Source organism: Chaetodon auriga, chromosome 20, assembly GCF_051107435.1.
Source record: "Chaetodon auriga isolate fChaAug3 chromosome 20, fChaAug3.hap1, whole genome shotgun sequence".
NCBI classification, from domain to species: Eukaryota; Metazoa; Chordata; class Actinopteri; order Chaetodontiformes; family Chaetodontidae; genus Chaetodon; species Chaetodon auriga.
This window is the reverse complement of record NC_135093.1, coordinates 16,801,006-16,817,423: the sequence shown is the minus strand read 5'-3', so window position 1 is coordinate 16,817,423 and position 16,418 is coordinate 16,801,006.

The window sequence follows — 16,418 nt, the reverse complement described above, 5'->3', positions numbered from 1 at the left end:
TTGTTGTATTCATCAAAACTGCATTAATCAATGTTATTCATACTGACTCAGTGTCATGTTGAAGTGGTCCCTTACAGTAATGAAAATAGTCTTTTAAAAATTCCTACAGTAGCTTTTCCCCTGAGTCTGAGCTAGGATGTTTAAGTAGGCAACTGCTTGCTAGCATGTTAGCCATATGACCTTTATAAAATGATAATGTGCAAGATGTGGGCAAAAAAATCTAAATCTAAGCAACTAGTTAAATTAGCTCTTACTCCAGATCTGCTCTGTTTTCAGAAGATGTAAAGATCTGCAGGGTGTGACAGTTTCCCACCCACATACTGTGTTGAATGGTAGTGTGTAATGTCCACATTTACAAAGAGCAGCATTATACAGTAACTGGAACTCAAGCAATTGGTCTGGCCTGACCTCGTCCTTACCTTGATGTAAGCAAGGAGAATGTGACATTCGAGAATCTGGCTCCTAAGTCCATAAAAGTTGCTGACTGTTTCGTACTGAGTCTCCAACACATGGATATGGATAAGTATCTCTGCTCCTGATGTGGAGTCACATGCCAGAGCTCCGTGACCCCTGAAATAACATGAAAAACACCACCCAGACAAATGGGCACAGTGATGCAGTCTGGCAGGCCTCAAAGACCTCTCTCTGCATTACAAGGCATTGTGAGCGATTCACATTTTCCACTTCAGCCACCGTGACGCACGGCCCTGTCCAGAGGCAGCGGTGGATGCTGGGTGATTGCATGCGTTGGGCCGTTTGCCTCCGTCTTTGATGCCACCTCTCGCTCTGCAATTTCCCCAATTAAATTGATTGCGCTAATGTGTAAAGTGGGCTGCCACATTTAAACGTAAGCCGTGTTGGTTTTGAGAAGGGCCTCAAATCCATCACCATGGCTGCGACACCAGCATCCAGCGACACAAACTGTGGAAAAAGCCCTCCAGTTCTGAGGGGAAATCATCAAATGTGGCTTATTACTAGGAGTGGAAAAGGATATCCTAATTATAATTATATCCTGACCAAGATGCTCCATATTTAAAAACGAAAACAATGGTAATTGCACATTTTAAGGAAGCAGTCAGCCACAGAATTCCAGCTTTCTTGGGGAGTCAAAGAGGCAGAGGAGACTGAAAAGGTAATTGTGGGGTTGTCAGCGGAAAGGAAGCAGTCAAAAGAGAGTAAAAGTTCTATAGGTTGAACAGATGAATAGAGGGTGAAGGAGTGAGTGGGTGTGTATTCGTATGTGCACGCAGGCACACACGCAAGCAAGAGAATCAAAGGAAATAGGAGAGTTATACAGCGAGCTCATGATGTGTCAACATTGTTCAGTGTGGGAGGTCGCCCCAGGGGAACGCTGCACAACACACAGGGGAGAAATTCAACAGCTCTTTCAACGGAAATCCTCGTCATACATCTCCGCTGCTTTAGGAAAGCAAAACAACCTGACGAGAGGACCGTGGAGCCCTGAGCTGGAGCCCGGCCTGTGGTTGTCTAAGTTCATGAGGGGGAAAGGATAGTGAAAGATTTACTCATTTTGACGACCGGATTCCCATACTTCATGTGTCAAAACTTCCCTGTAGCACGAAATCTGATTCATGCCAGAGGTTCAGAGATAACTTCATTGATGAGATTTACAGCTTTCACGGTCTCTTTGAAACAAATACTCAGTTCCACCCAGTGGAACTTTAAGACACATCGACAGCATCCACCTATCCTGGGAAAGGTGACTGGAACACGTCTCATGCATGTGCTCTTTCTCAGCATCTTCCTTTTTCACACTTGGTTACACCCATTTACATCTGGGAGCCACACACCACATCTGCAGTCTTCAAATTAAAAGAATCATAATCTCTGCAGCACATATACAAAACATTATGTTGAATGCACTTGTGACACATTTATTCCACCATGTATTCCTCCAATATTCCATTAATTGTGGCCTCTGTTGCTTATGTTCTTAGCTAGCAAACTATCTGACTTACTAGGGAGTAGTAGTTTACAGTAGAGACAGAGTGCCCGCAGTGATTTGACTGGTAGATAACCACCTCCTGCTGGGCTGCGTCCTGGGTGAGTACAGTTGAATGAGCTCAGGTTATATCAGGTAATCTTTCATAACCACCCCAACCCTTCTTGTAGTCGTGGAGGATGACACCCTGACGTCCTCCTCTGACATGGAGAGCTCAGTGAAGTGCGCGGTCTTTTAAATTACAGCATGAAGAAGTGCTTCTTGACTGCATTGAGCTTCAAGTGCTGAGCTGTCATTCGGCTCATCATTGCCAGGCATGCAGTCCAGATGTGAGTTTCAGAGGAGGGAAAAGAAAAGCTGTGTGTCGTGAGGATGTGAGCGTTATGGCTTCTTTCCACATCACTTAGTATACGTTGCTGACTGATGAGGTTTGGATTGAGGCCATCCCTCCTCTAAACTAGTGATTCATCCAAGGTGGATTGCAAATCTAATGGTTCAATATATCAAATACAGCAAAGACATCAAGATGTACAATGTCATTACCGACAGAAGTGCATTGTGATTTAAGGACCTATCCTCTCGTGTGCTGTCATAGATTATGTTTGGTTTGGATCCTGCAATCCATAGTCACCAACAGCTATCTATCTAAGCTGCTTAGCTTGCCTGTTGAACAGCCAATGTCATGTTTATATAGGAATAAAGATAAGGAATTTAGCTAAATTTCCGTCTAATATTGAATCCCTGCACTCAGAAAATTTCAATCTTTTGAACTTAAAAAAAAAGGAAATCATTTTATATCTCTTTGTGATTATGGCTCTCTCAATAAAAACAACTATCATCCTTACCTTCAGTCAGAGCCATTTGGTTTGCTCATTCCCCTGTTAGCCTGAGCCGTTCTTGGCAGGACAGCATGAACGGTCAGTATTCTTGGGTTCTTTTGATACCATATACCTGTTTTTTCAGCTCTCACTCAGCACCTTTTCCTGAAGAAAACCATCTGTGCAAGGGATCAAACGTCCAAAAGGAAAGAGGCTCAGTCTCCCTGCAGCAGAGGTTAGGCCAGGGCCCGATGTTCTGTGTAGTTCAAGGCCAAGAAATTTGGTTATGGACTTACAATGAGGGAGCAATGGTACTTGTAACAGACAGAGGAGTGATGGGACTTTAATTTCCCTGAATCCCTTTACAGTGATGATAAGACCAGAAGGATGAGGTATTGTGCGACAAATTAACTCGTTTTTCCATCCTTAATGAGGGTTACATAAGGGGAAGGAGTAATATTGCCAAAAAAAACATCGCACAGGAACCTGTCGCTGTTTTAGATATAGGGAGATGTTATAAATACAAAACCTTAAGTTAAAGTAAATGTGCTGAATCTTCAGACAAGTGAATGCCAGTTTTTCTCATCGGCCCACTGCTATCATACAGCAGAGGTTCAGTCAGCTGTCTATCACCTGTAGCTTTTACATTTGAAAGGTTTCATTCCAAACAAGTGTTCTTCTGCTCCAGGACAGCATTTCATACAACATTATTTGTGGGGTAACAGGTTACATAAAAAAGGCCCCATTCACAGCCAGCACTTCCTCTGTGTAGTATGTCCCCGTTGAGTGGGAGCCAGTCTTGGATGCAAGCGAACGTCCTGCTTTGGTTTACAATTGAGCATCCCAGGCCAAACTTAGATAGCGTCGGTTTGCCAAACCCGCTGCTTAATCATCATCATGAGAGCTACAAAAACTAAATACAGTTCGAAATATGAATAATGAAGCATAAATCTAAATAATCAATCATAGTCTTACATTTTTTCTTTATCATTCTAATAACAGCAGACCTGTAAGGCAATGCAAGGATTGTTTTTTCTTTATTTCCATATCTTCTACATGGACAATCAGTGAGGATGTGAATATGCAGCTTGAACCCAAGTCTTTCAGCACCATCATATTCAAAAGTGCCGGCCGACAACGTCATTGGCCGTGCCGAATTTGATCAGCTCATCTGGAAACTGCAGGCAGGGTACTTTCAGAAATCCGTATCTCACTCAAAAAAGCATGGACGGTCTTATTTCACAGTTTGTATGTGTGTGTGTGGCAGCACCAGAGACCCAAAATAACACCCCAAATCCCAGAAAAAGTGAGTTTTTCATAATATGGGACCTTTAACGCTACCTTAACTTGCCAACTAACTACAGCTGATAAAATCTGCTGGCAACTTCAAAGTTGCATGCCTTTGTCTGAAATCAAGGAGCCATTGTTTCAAAAATGACCTGATATACTCGATGTTAAAGCAAAAACAGTCAACTCATCCTGGGTAATTACACTAATAACACACACACACACGCGCGCACACACACACACACACACACACACACACACACACACCATCACACAGCCTCTCATAACTGATGAGACCCTTGGTGAGAATTTTCCAGTCAAGTGTGAAGTGAGAGAGCTGATTCTCCACACAGGGGCCGTCCTGCACGGGGACACTGAACCGGGTGTGTTAATGGACCAAATGCTCTGTGCTGTCCAATCAGACACGCTCCATTGCAACTTTATGGTTTGAATCCTGATGTGGTGCACCACCCAGATATGCATGAGAAAAATGAACGAGGGAAATAGATCAGGATTGTTGTTTTACAGTAGGAGGAGGTAAACTGCATGTCCTGCATTCACCCTGTATGGTGTGAGAGTTCATATGAAGATGCCAGAGAGGACAGTAAGGAGCTTTTCTACCAGTGTCCCTGCACATGGTCTGACTGGTGTATTTAAAAAAACTGAGCTAAACTTCAGGTCTGCCTCCTGCTGAGATGAACAAAATGTGTTCTTGTGCAATGTGAAAGCCGCTGTAAATGATGGGTTTTATCGTGATGAACTGGAGCTGATGTGAAAGTCACTTATGGACGTGTGAGCACATCACAAAGGCAATAATCATTCTGTCAGCTGGATGGCATGAGCATCCGCCACATGAATGCATGCAGTCAAACCAGCGCGGTATGACTCTCACACGTACTGTAAAGCCCACCCATCTGCAGCCCGAGCCTGCATCATCCAGAGTCATCTCTCTCTTTCTCTCTCTCTCTGGGCTCCTGGCTACCTTCCTGTCCAGGATAAACAGGCTGGGCTCGGACCCTCCACCTCGCCGCAGCAGTTAACATCAGTCTCCGTGAAATGCAGAGAGACTGCATCAGTTTTACAAGCCCTACGCTCTGCGCCCTGCCCTCGATCAGACTGCCCCTTTTCCCCCAAAGGCCCCGTTCCCCATCCCAGACCACTCCCCTAGGCCCCATTAGCACTCTCAGGTTGAGGTTTTACTTTAAGGAAATGTTCTATAGGCACAGCTGCTCCAGACAAAGAAACATTTCAATGGACAAGAGCCAAAGATCAGCAATATTTGGAAGTCAGCAAACGAAAAATATACGTTTTTTCTTCCTGTCCTGGTCCTGGTGGATGACAGGTAGAAGAGAGGAAGGAGAGGAACCAATTTCTGCGGGCACAGCAGCTGAAAACTTACCAGAATGCAATGCAGCTTTATAATATTGTGGCAGGAGCACAAGTTTTTGTTTTTGTTTTTTTAAGATTTATTACCTACAAACAATATGTAAGACAAAGAAACAAACAAAGAAAGCACACTGGCAGGAATAAAATGCAACAAATAAACTTAAACAACAGTGAAACATTATTCAATGGGATGCTTTATTTGGACACTTTTAGTCTTATCTGAATGTAATAAAATTAAAGCAGCACTAATCTGTATTTTTATGCAAATGTTGGATCAGAGGTCACTCTGTAGTGATGAACCCACAGAAAACGATCTTGTACCCCTAAAGCTGTCCCTGTAGTTTCTACGACCCACAACTTTACTGTTTGTTTCAGTCTCGCTGCTCTCATGAATCCCATTTCTAGTGGTAGTTAGCAACTGCTCACAGCGAAAAAGCTCTGATGGAGTGCACGCTACCTGAGCAGGACTGAACAGCAGACAGACAGGGTTAGCAACTGGGTGGTGAGCGTAGTGGAAAAAACAGGAGTGAGTGCTAATGCTAATTTGTTCTGCTTCCACAAGTGGCACAAAAATCTACTAATGCTGGTGTAACTTTGACAAAGACAGATGTTGAAATAGTTTATCATTACAAAGGTTACAAAGGCCACAGACCTTCTTTTTTCTGAGCCTATTTCTTTTACAAGAAATAATAATAATATTCCTTTTGGGACTCTGGTGTTTATAGCCCAAAAGCTACAAATAGCCTCTCTGTAATTTCTCTTTTCATGTCGTAAATCCTTTCCTGTGGAAGGTGGATGTGAAGATCACATGCTGTCATACCTCTGAGCTTGCTCACCACTTCTGTATCAATTGATCGTTCAACCTCTGCTCTGCTAACCGCTGAACAAAGGTAAAAGAAGATGACCTGTTATTTCTATTCATCTTTGCTGCAATTACTCTTTTATTCTTTACTGGAACTGATACGTTGGAAAAAATCCAGCGTGCTTCCCGCCTCCTCTTATAATAACCACATTCCTTGTGATCATCTGTACAGACGTGTAACAGAACGAGGGTTCAATAATTTCATTCTGCAGAATGTGGAAATGTAACGTGAGGAATGTGATTCAGTGCAAGCTCTAACAGCAACGCCAAGTGTTCCAGGGCAAATTAAAGATGATAGCACTTTAAAGTCGATAGTTCTCCTTCATCTCCGGTCTGACACTCAGACCTCAGCCTGCAGAGGAATGCACTGTGACCACTCCTCGCTGCCCCCACTGCTCTTTTATTTGATGCTAAGATAATGGCAGGGAATGAAAAGAATTCAAGTATCCCCACAGCACTCCTTTTCTCTTTTGTCTCTCTTCTTTTTCCTCCAGTTTATTTCTCTTTTGCACTCCCATTTCTCTTCCTCCTCATCTATCTCTCCCTCCCATCTTTCCCTTAATACATCCCTGTGGATGAGCAGGCCATGCCAGAGTCATAAATCCCAGCTCTGCATCTGTCCATCACATCCCATAAAAGTCTTATTTGTCCCAGTAAAAACTCAAGCTTCTTCCCCCGTGAATGTCTTTTGGGTGGCAAGGATCCCTGTAAATAATTTGTTGCCATGTATTTTACAAATCATCCTCCCAGTGTGATGTCCATCTTGTTTCAATCACCGCTCAGAATGGATGATTTGATGCGCAGCGTGCGCAGATTGTTACAAGGTGGACTCGAGCTTGAATCAAGGATGGATGCACGCAGAGGAAGACTGTGAGTGCATAATGCATCGTGACCTATGGGTCAAATTGTCTCCACCTGTTATTTTGCCTCCTCTTGCCTTTCCCTTTGGAAAGTTTAAGGCTAAAAAGAATCTTTTCAGCACGTTGTGAATCATTTATGATTCCTGACCTCAGACCCTATAAATACAACCATGGAAGAGGAGCAGGATGAAAGAGTATGAAATTTGCAGTATAAAAACTCGCTGACAGGTCAGTGAAGCGGCGTCTGTTGGCTGAAATGTGAATCCATCTGCTGTGAGTCATTTAGAGGACACAGTGGACAACCACCTGTTGCAAAGTGGTGGTGATATGACGAATGCGGTTTAATGAAAATGTGGAAGCACACGTTAGCGTTAGCAATGGGGTTTCACTTTAGGACTGTCAATAAATTAGCGTTTGAATGACACAGTGCCTTGATGCTGATGCTTCCCATATTAGTGAAAATTACAATAAAAAGACAAAATTGGTCTAACGGCATCTATTTTATTAGCTTCCATGTCATGTGACCCAGTGACTCTCACAGTGTTGTTTCCAGCAGCAGCAGACTAGCTGGTGAACACAGTGGAGCATTTAGCAGCTGTTTCCCTCAGGAGTTGGTGGAGACCAAAATAAGAGCTGAAACAGTGAATGATTCACATTCATCAGGTGCCAGAAACACAACTCCAAATGAATGCTGCTGTGTAACTGTTGAATGTGAACAAGTTCACAGTACTAACTTCAAAGGTGATGATCTGTGTTGCAAACTTGTTTCCACTTGCCCCAAGTGGCCAAAACAAATTAGTTAAACTCTTTCCTCAAGTTATTTTTCACTTTTTTAATATTACAAAAGACCATGATTCTTCCTTAATCTTAATCAAGTTGTGCGAGTGCCTGATCCTAACCACAAAAACACTGATCATGATCTAGCTGCCACTGACTTATGAGACCGGGACATTTTTACATATATTTTATGTATTTGTATAGGTATTTTATATACATTTTACATAATGTGTTCTGTCCAGATTTGCAGAAAAAACTTACATGTTTATAATGCATTAAAATATTCTACCACAGGCTGGAATGAAACTTGGACAATGTCTGTACAGTGTATACTGATGCATGCTTGAAACTACACTAAATAGATGTTTCTCTGAATCTCAGCTCCTCCTGACTTTCTGAATCTGTACTGCTGCAGTACCTTAAAAAAGAATATTCTACAATCTGCTTGTTGTCCATTTACTTCCCCAGTTACTGACCAAGGATGACATATGATCTTAAAAGAGTTTCTTATCATAGTATGAGCAAAGCCAGAAGATGGCAGTGCAGAGCTTCAGCTGGTGACAACCTTCCACCTATTAGTCATAAGATATGCTGTCTTCAGGATTTGAGACTGATTTAGTTGTAGCCTTGCAGTATGCATGTACACGTACATAAGTACATCCATATAGGACAAGGGAAGCTGCAGTTGCATGTTCAGTAACAGGTTTCTTCACATTATTATCAGCTTTACAGTCAGTTTTCATATCAATGGCATGATCAAGGTTTGTCTGTTTCCATCTCAGAAACATTTCTCAGGAACGGAGCCATCTACCTGCTGATCTTAGACTTCCTGCGTTCTTTTAAAGACCTTCAACATATTAGTACAATATGTCAGATTGTATGTGTGTACATTTATGTGGAGATGTGCAAGGATGCCTTCATTTATAAGCACTTTTTGCTCTTTTGTTTATGTAAAGCACTTTGAATTGCTTTTATACAGACTGAATTTTGGTGTGTGTGTGTGTGTGTGTGTGTGTGTGTGTGTATGTTGGTGTGTGTATGCACAAGCACCCATCATTAAAGATGAATCAGTCTAGTTCTGTCTGTGTTTGCCTGGCTATTACCAGCGCAGACGGACCATCAGATTGCTGAAGTGCATCCTGTTAGTGCGTGTGTTCCTGATGGTAAGTCCACATGTGAATGTATGGATATGTGCTTTAATTGCATAGGTGTCCCTCTATGTTTGCCATTATTAGAACTCTGTCCTGTGCTGTGATTGTCCACAGACTGAAATAGAGCTGAAACAGTTGTTCTGGTTCACTGACTAGAGGTTGAACCAATACGACATCACTTCACTGGAAAATAGACAGTAGTTACCGTGAAAGAATACTGCATTACATGATTATATGGATGGGATACAACCCTGTTAGGACTGCATAGCATCACTTTTGTTAGTTCCAGGGTACATTGTTATTATTATTATTATTATTATAAAAGATAAGGTAAAGAGGATATATGCATTTTACTTCAAAATATGCCACCGCACCATTTTACCGTATGATGCTCCAATGTCTTTACAAAAATTAGCATTTTCTGACTTCAGAGATGTATTAAATTGGCCACCACAGACAAACCTAACGGAAGGTTTTAAAAAATGTAGCAAAAACAGTTTTTCACCTACATGTTACAATCAGCTCTGACACAATGTGGTCCCTACGTTATTCCACGCCATTAAAATTTGACACCTAAAACTGTCAGTGATGCTGATGTTGATCTAACAAAAACACTGTGTGAAGTACAAGTTGTCGCTGAACAGCTACCACAGACCACAACACCTGCTAGAGTGTGATCATAAGCTGATAAAGCTTTCCTATAAATCATACCTGCCTCATGTGCCACCTTGTTTCATCAGTTCCCTTGCCTGTGTGCAACATGTGGCGCACCAGCACAGCCAACTGGAGAGCTGTGGCTCTGAGGCCCCGCCCACTGAGGTCTGGCTCAACCAATGTGATTATCCGTGGCTTGTGATCCACTTTTTAAGCTTTAAATTCATCCAATATCAACAGCAATAATGTCTGGAGTACTGACAGAGTGGTGAGAGGAACTCAGCGTCTGTCACATTTACACTCAGCTCTGCTTCCTGCAGGGGAGTGCAGCACACTTCCAGACCCTCTCGCTGAAGAGCAGCACTGTGGGGCCGTGAGCGCGCTCAGTTGCTGGCTGCTCGCTTCTCTGGACGTCGTGTGAAGTTACACAAAAATGTGAGCAGCAGTAAAAAGTTCCATTACAGCCTGTGCGTGTGTTTACGTGTGGAGAGATGTGTATAGGTGTACGGATTGAGTGTATGTCTATGTGTCTATGTGGACAGGTGTATAATGGCTTAGAGTCTGTACTGTGAGTGTGTGTGTGTGTGTGTGTGTGTGTGTGTGTGTGTGTGTGTGTGGATGTGTGTGTGTGACATTGGCTCCTCCATCTGCCATTACCTCACTGTAATAATAACACCATTATTCTCACTAACTGAGATTCCATCCTCAACTTTTGATGACAGTTGAAGCTCCTCCAGCTCCCGTGTGTGTGTGTGTGTGTGTTTGTGTGTGTGTGTGTGTTTTCCTTGCCAAAGACAAATGCCCCAGGACATACAGCTGAGCCGGGCTGGTGGGGGCTAACGTTTCACTGCAGAAAACGTGTCATCTTTTCTCACTGTGATGGATATTATATCCACGCCTCCTCCAGGTGCCCGGGCTCTGTTCGACTGCGTGTGAGAGCGTATGTGCATGTTTCCTGACTCACTGCACCCTCGCCATAATTTCATTCATCACATCCCTCAGACATTCTTTTTCCTGTCAAATGGAGAAAAGACAGGAGACAGATGATCTTTGTTTCTACAAAGACACTTCTTTGATTTCCGCCAGCGCCTTTCCTCTCCCAAACCACTAAATGGGATACAAAACATGATCTCTTTTGACTGCCATTCAAAAGCCCTACTGGCACTCCAGTCGGAAGGCTAGCCTGTATTGTCTTTAGATATGGGCTAGATCGTATAGACTGCGCATGTGGTTTTCCTGGCTTGGTGAAAACGCAGGAGGGAGAGGAAGAGAAATGTGTAATAGACATTACCAGAGCCATTTATTTTACATTGCTGAAGGGTATCAGTGTCAGGGAGGGATACAGGCCATTTGCTGAGCGTCTGCTTTTCTAAGCTAGATTCTATGTTGAAAAAATACAGATTTTTGTTCATTCGCTTGTTTTTCATCTGTTTGAAAACTAAAGTGTACAGACCGTGGATTCTATTCCTGCTCTGGCTAAAGAAAGATGCAATGAAAAAAAGAAAATAAATAGAAAGTATGAATGAAAAGACATAACTGTGGATAAAGCTTGAGAATATATAATTGAATGGGAAAAAATAGCAAAAACCTCCAACTTCGGGCTTAAAAAGTATGTTTTTCTAAATGCAATGAAGTAAAACAAAAAAACATGTGAGTATGTTAGCATTGTCATTGCGCGCCTGTTTGCACATTGATGTTAGCATTTAGCTTAAAGCCCCACTGAGTACAGTTGCACTGAGCTGCTAGCATGACTCAAGACTCTAAGCTGCTTTATGGCTGTACTGAAGGGGTTGCAGTGTAGCGTCAAAGCCTGTGCACGTAGCCACTGAAGGTTCTACCAGTCAGTGAAATCCAATGCTGAACAACAAATCATAATAAACCAGCTTTAGTCTTTTTGTCCAGTCATCAGGAAGAACCTCTCCCATGGACTATTTCATCTCCACCAGGCCAACACCCCATTTCCTAATGAATTGATAACATTTACAGGGTAGCCTTACGGAAGAAAAATCACACTTTTGGATTGATGTGCCAAAATCCTGACCGTAACACAGTTTCTGAGGGATCATTTCCTGCAGAGCTTCTGTTTCTTCCTGTGGGCATTGAGCGGTTGGCAGGAAGCAGAGCTTAACATCACGCAGCAGTGCTATGAAAATACATCTCAGCCCAGTGATGTGAGGATAAACGAGCTCTCTTTATGCTTATTGTGATGGATTAGGTCAATCTTAAATTAGTTTTCATGGTACGCAAGATTGAATGGTGACAAACTGCTTCCTCTGAAGGAGGAAAACATACTAATGAATCCAACTGCTGCAAAATAAAACGGGAATCATATTAGGATTAATATGTATTATTCCTCTTGCTCAAAAAGGAACAACACGAGGCTTTCCAAGTGTTTCAGGGTGTGTCTTGCTCTCAGTATTTATGGTCAGCATTGTTGTGTATCTGGCCGGACTTGTGGTTTTGATTCATGCTTTTCATGGCTTGGAGCGAGCTCCACTTGGGGCCATGGGTTTGGACACATCAAATAATCACACAAACACACATCAATATGCACAAACGCACACTCACACACACAACCATACAGATAATACACAATCAGGGGTTACTCAGGTCCAGTGGGAAGTGAAAAGGAGCATTCCTGTAAAAGGTTTCTTACTTATTGACTGGGAAAACAAATTTCCGATAGGCGGTTATTTATTCCCCTGCTTCAGGAACAGAGTGGTGGTTAGTGAGAGAGTTGGGCCAGCTTCCCAGACAAGGACTGACTGACCCGGATCATTGCAAACGAAGACGTTCGAGCAGAAGTCATTTCTCGGCCAGAATCAGGCCTTATCGGGGTGTCGTAAAAATATCAACTGCACAGTTCATGGTTTGGACAACACAGAGCGACCTCGGTGGACGAAGCCAAGTGTTCCACACCACATCCACACATCCACATCCATTCCTGGGTCGGTGAGTCTAATTATGCTAACTACAGTTTATATGTTCATTGTGGAACTGGTTTAAATGCATATTTTCTCAAAGGTCCAGGCTGCTGTAGAGGTAGCTGCTGTTGAAGTGCGAATTCAAGTTTATTTACGTCTGCAGGCCGTCTTCAGAAGCCTGTCAAACTAATCCAGTCAATTACAGAACAAGATGCAGCTATATGGTAAGGAAAACATGCAACTATGGATGACTTAACCTAGTCTGCAGAGGCCAGCCCAGCACCACCAACCTCACCAGCCTTAGACTGCCATAAAAACCGTCATACATTTATTTATCCTACATCTCTCACAGGCGCTGGAAGAAATAATACAGTCTCCTACGTATCTCTCTGCCAAAAGCTCTTGTGTAGTAATTGCAGTGGTCAGGTTGGAGTTTAATCCAGTGCAAATCTGCCTTATTTATTATTTGTTCAGCAAAGATTTGAGAGCAAAGGGCCTTGTTGTTAAAGACAGATGTCCCTTGTTAAAATGAGTTCCACACAAGTCAAGAACAGAATTTCTTTTGAAGCTCTCTTCAAGACGGAGACTTTCTATTTTTCTTGGTTTGTGTTTTTAAGTCCCAGGTTATATTAGCTTCTGTGTGGCTTTTCCATAACGATGCTTTGTTAGTTTGAAACTTTGAGATTGCAGATTTGAGCCATCTTTGTTCTGGTGTTTTTAAGTTGGCCATGTATTTTAGAAATTCTGTCCACAGTTCTGCACTTCACTATTTACGTCGTAAGTAGTGTGCCCTAAGACGCCTCACAGGCAGGACAATCAGCAGAGAGCAGTCCAGAAAATGTCCATCAGAAGCTTACTGATGGACATTTTCAGCATTTAGAAATTCGGCAATTTGCTGTAAAGCATTCAAAGTTCTGTATTTGCAAATTTTGTACGTGGCAAATGTTGCAAGGAAGTGAACAAATCGCACAACATTGCCTCCATAACTTTTGCTCATCACTGTGGACGTGTCAATACTCATTAGTCAGCAGCAGCTTGCTCCTTAGCAAACACAGTGTGAGTTAGCAACCTGGATTTTCTCCTGTAATTTGCTCAGCAGCACTTTGTTCTTCTTTGTGGGACATAGAGAAGAGGGCGTGTGCAATAATGATCTTGTCCTCCACAGATATGTCTCCATGTCCACAGCAGGCAAACACTACACTTCCTCACCCTCCGCTGCAATGCCTTTTCTTGCCAGTTTTTCAGCGAAATACTGCATTGTCACTGTCATTTGTCATTTGAGTGGGATGAACTTGTTAGCCTGTCAGCTCTGGCTAGCTCGCATGACACATGGAATTGCAATGAGAAAAGGCAGCTGGTAACAATAATGCTAACCAAGACAACATACTACAGATAGTGAGTTTACTGGAGGTATTCCATAATATCACTGGGTCAAAGCTCAGACGCCTCCCCTCACACAGGTTCCATTTACAAAAGTAACGTCGGCATGTACTGGAGGAAATACCTGCTCTTTGACTGCAGCGAAAAGCAAGTGCTTTTCACTCTTTTTCTTCTTTGCATCCAGTAAACATGGTGATGGAAGGAAGGTATATAAATACTCAGAAGTCAGTCAAATCGGGGTCAGTTTTCCCACTGAGAACATTTATTCTGAGGTCCCTCATGCATAAAGTTCTCATATTAATAACATTCTTCTGAATTGATGACAGAAGTGACAAAGCAGGATAGATGCAAGGCACACACAATGGTTGCTTCTGTGTGTTGAGCCATGCGTTGCTGTGCTGTTTGTATTTTCAGGACAGGACCATTAACTGGCCCCTTACAGAGAAACTCAGCAGGGTTCAAATCTGTTTTGTCTTGCTGTTGATTCAAACTGTGTTACTCTGAGCCGCCACATTCATCCTGGGTGGCCACACTGGGCCCATGGCACAACACACACACATACACACACATAAATGCTAACATACCCTACAGTAGACAGTATGACCTCTCTCTCTCTTATGCACACACTGAGATTCAAAGGAAATTCATTTTCAATCACTCTGCCCCATGCACATATGCACACACACTGCAGACTGATGCCGTGCAATTAACATTCCCTCACTTCTTCAAGCACACACACATACTCACCACTGTTACTCTGCAAGAACAAACTTCTCAAACATGCGTGTGCACACGTATGCAGTAATTGCACCTAAACAAGAGAAAAATGTGCTTAATGCATGTTTATATAACCTCAGCTCGAATTCAAAGGGACATACACTCTCACTCATGCTACTTCACACACTCACAGCCCCCTGCTGGGCCGTAAAAACAAACTGCTCAAAATATGGCATTTGTCTTCTGATTAAACACTCACATTCCAGCAAACTGTGCTCGGCCTGCCAGGCAACAGCCGTCATATTGACAGTCGGACATGCGGTTTGTCCGGGTGATCTCTCATGAAGGGAGGCTTTATGTCACAGCCAGCTCCATATAATCAGCTTTAAAAGGCCCAAATGCTAACGAGAACGACGGCACCCTCCCTCCCTTCATACCAGCCGGTTGGCCCCAGGAGTCAGGAAAGGCAGAGACAACAGCTTCAGAGGCCATGAAGAAATGAGGAATGTTACGGGGTTCAAAGATCCCCAAAAGTCAGATTTATTGACCTATAACTGTGATTAAGTTTTAGTAAAATCCATACACATCCTTCAGGAAATTGTTAAGCTGGAATGATGATTTGCTGGCTCATGCTAAGTTGCTACAGCTATGTATGGGGATATGGGATGGGATAATAAAATTAGCAGCCAAAATATTTGAGGTCAAGTTCGCGTTACCAAAAAAATCAACCATCTTGATTTATGGGCTGACAGTGATGGATCATTTATTTCAGGAAATGTTTACACTCCTCTAATATATCTTTTCCTTTTTCCATAAAAGTACAGCTAAGATCAAAATAGTGACCTGAAAGATTTTGGAGTTGAAAAGGTGCCTTCTTATGACTGCACCTACACGTATAAAAGCACTTTTATAAACATAGCTAGCAAGCTAGGCTACCATCTACTCAAGGTGGAAGCTAGTTAGCCTAGCTTGCCAGCATTAGTGCTAACAGTCAGTGGAAACTTACACGTTCTTTTTTGTTAAGTTTAACCAAGTAGTAAACAACTCAAAACAGTGACTGAGGATATTTATACTGATTTCAGTGTCACCGAAATGTGTGGGACATGTTTTTGCCAGACAGACATATCTTCGACCAGCATGCACAAAGCAAAAGCTCAGCATCTCAGCTTAAGTTGCCCAGGTTGACTTTTGAAATGTGGAAAAGTCATTGTGATAAAAGTGGACAGGGATGTTTTCAGTCCATACAGAAGAGGAAGACGTGGGTGAAGGAGCTGTGGTGGGTGAAAGTCTCAAGTGAATTGAACTAACCGCACATAGTTGTGGATCGCTTCTTGAATTGTTGACTTCATGTTCAGCCATGCAAATCTTATTAAATGAGCTGAGCTGCAATGGGACAAATGGGCTGAAGTTTACGGGGCAGAGAGCATCTGGTAAAAGTAAATCTTTACAAGTCCCAGACACACAGACAGAGCTGCACAGTGAAAAAGACACATTATACAGAGATAGGAAGAGGATGGCTTTACGGGACAGCTGTGTAACCCTAGCGAGCAGGAGGAAGTGTTAAAGGACGCTACTGGGCCATGTTGACACTGACTGTCCTCCTCTCCTTTATGTCCGATAAGTATCAGAGATTTCAATT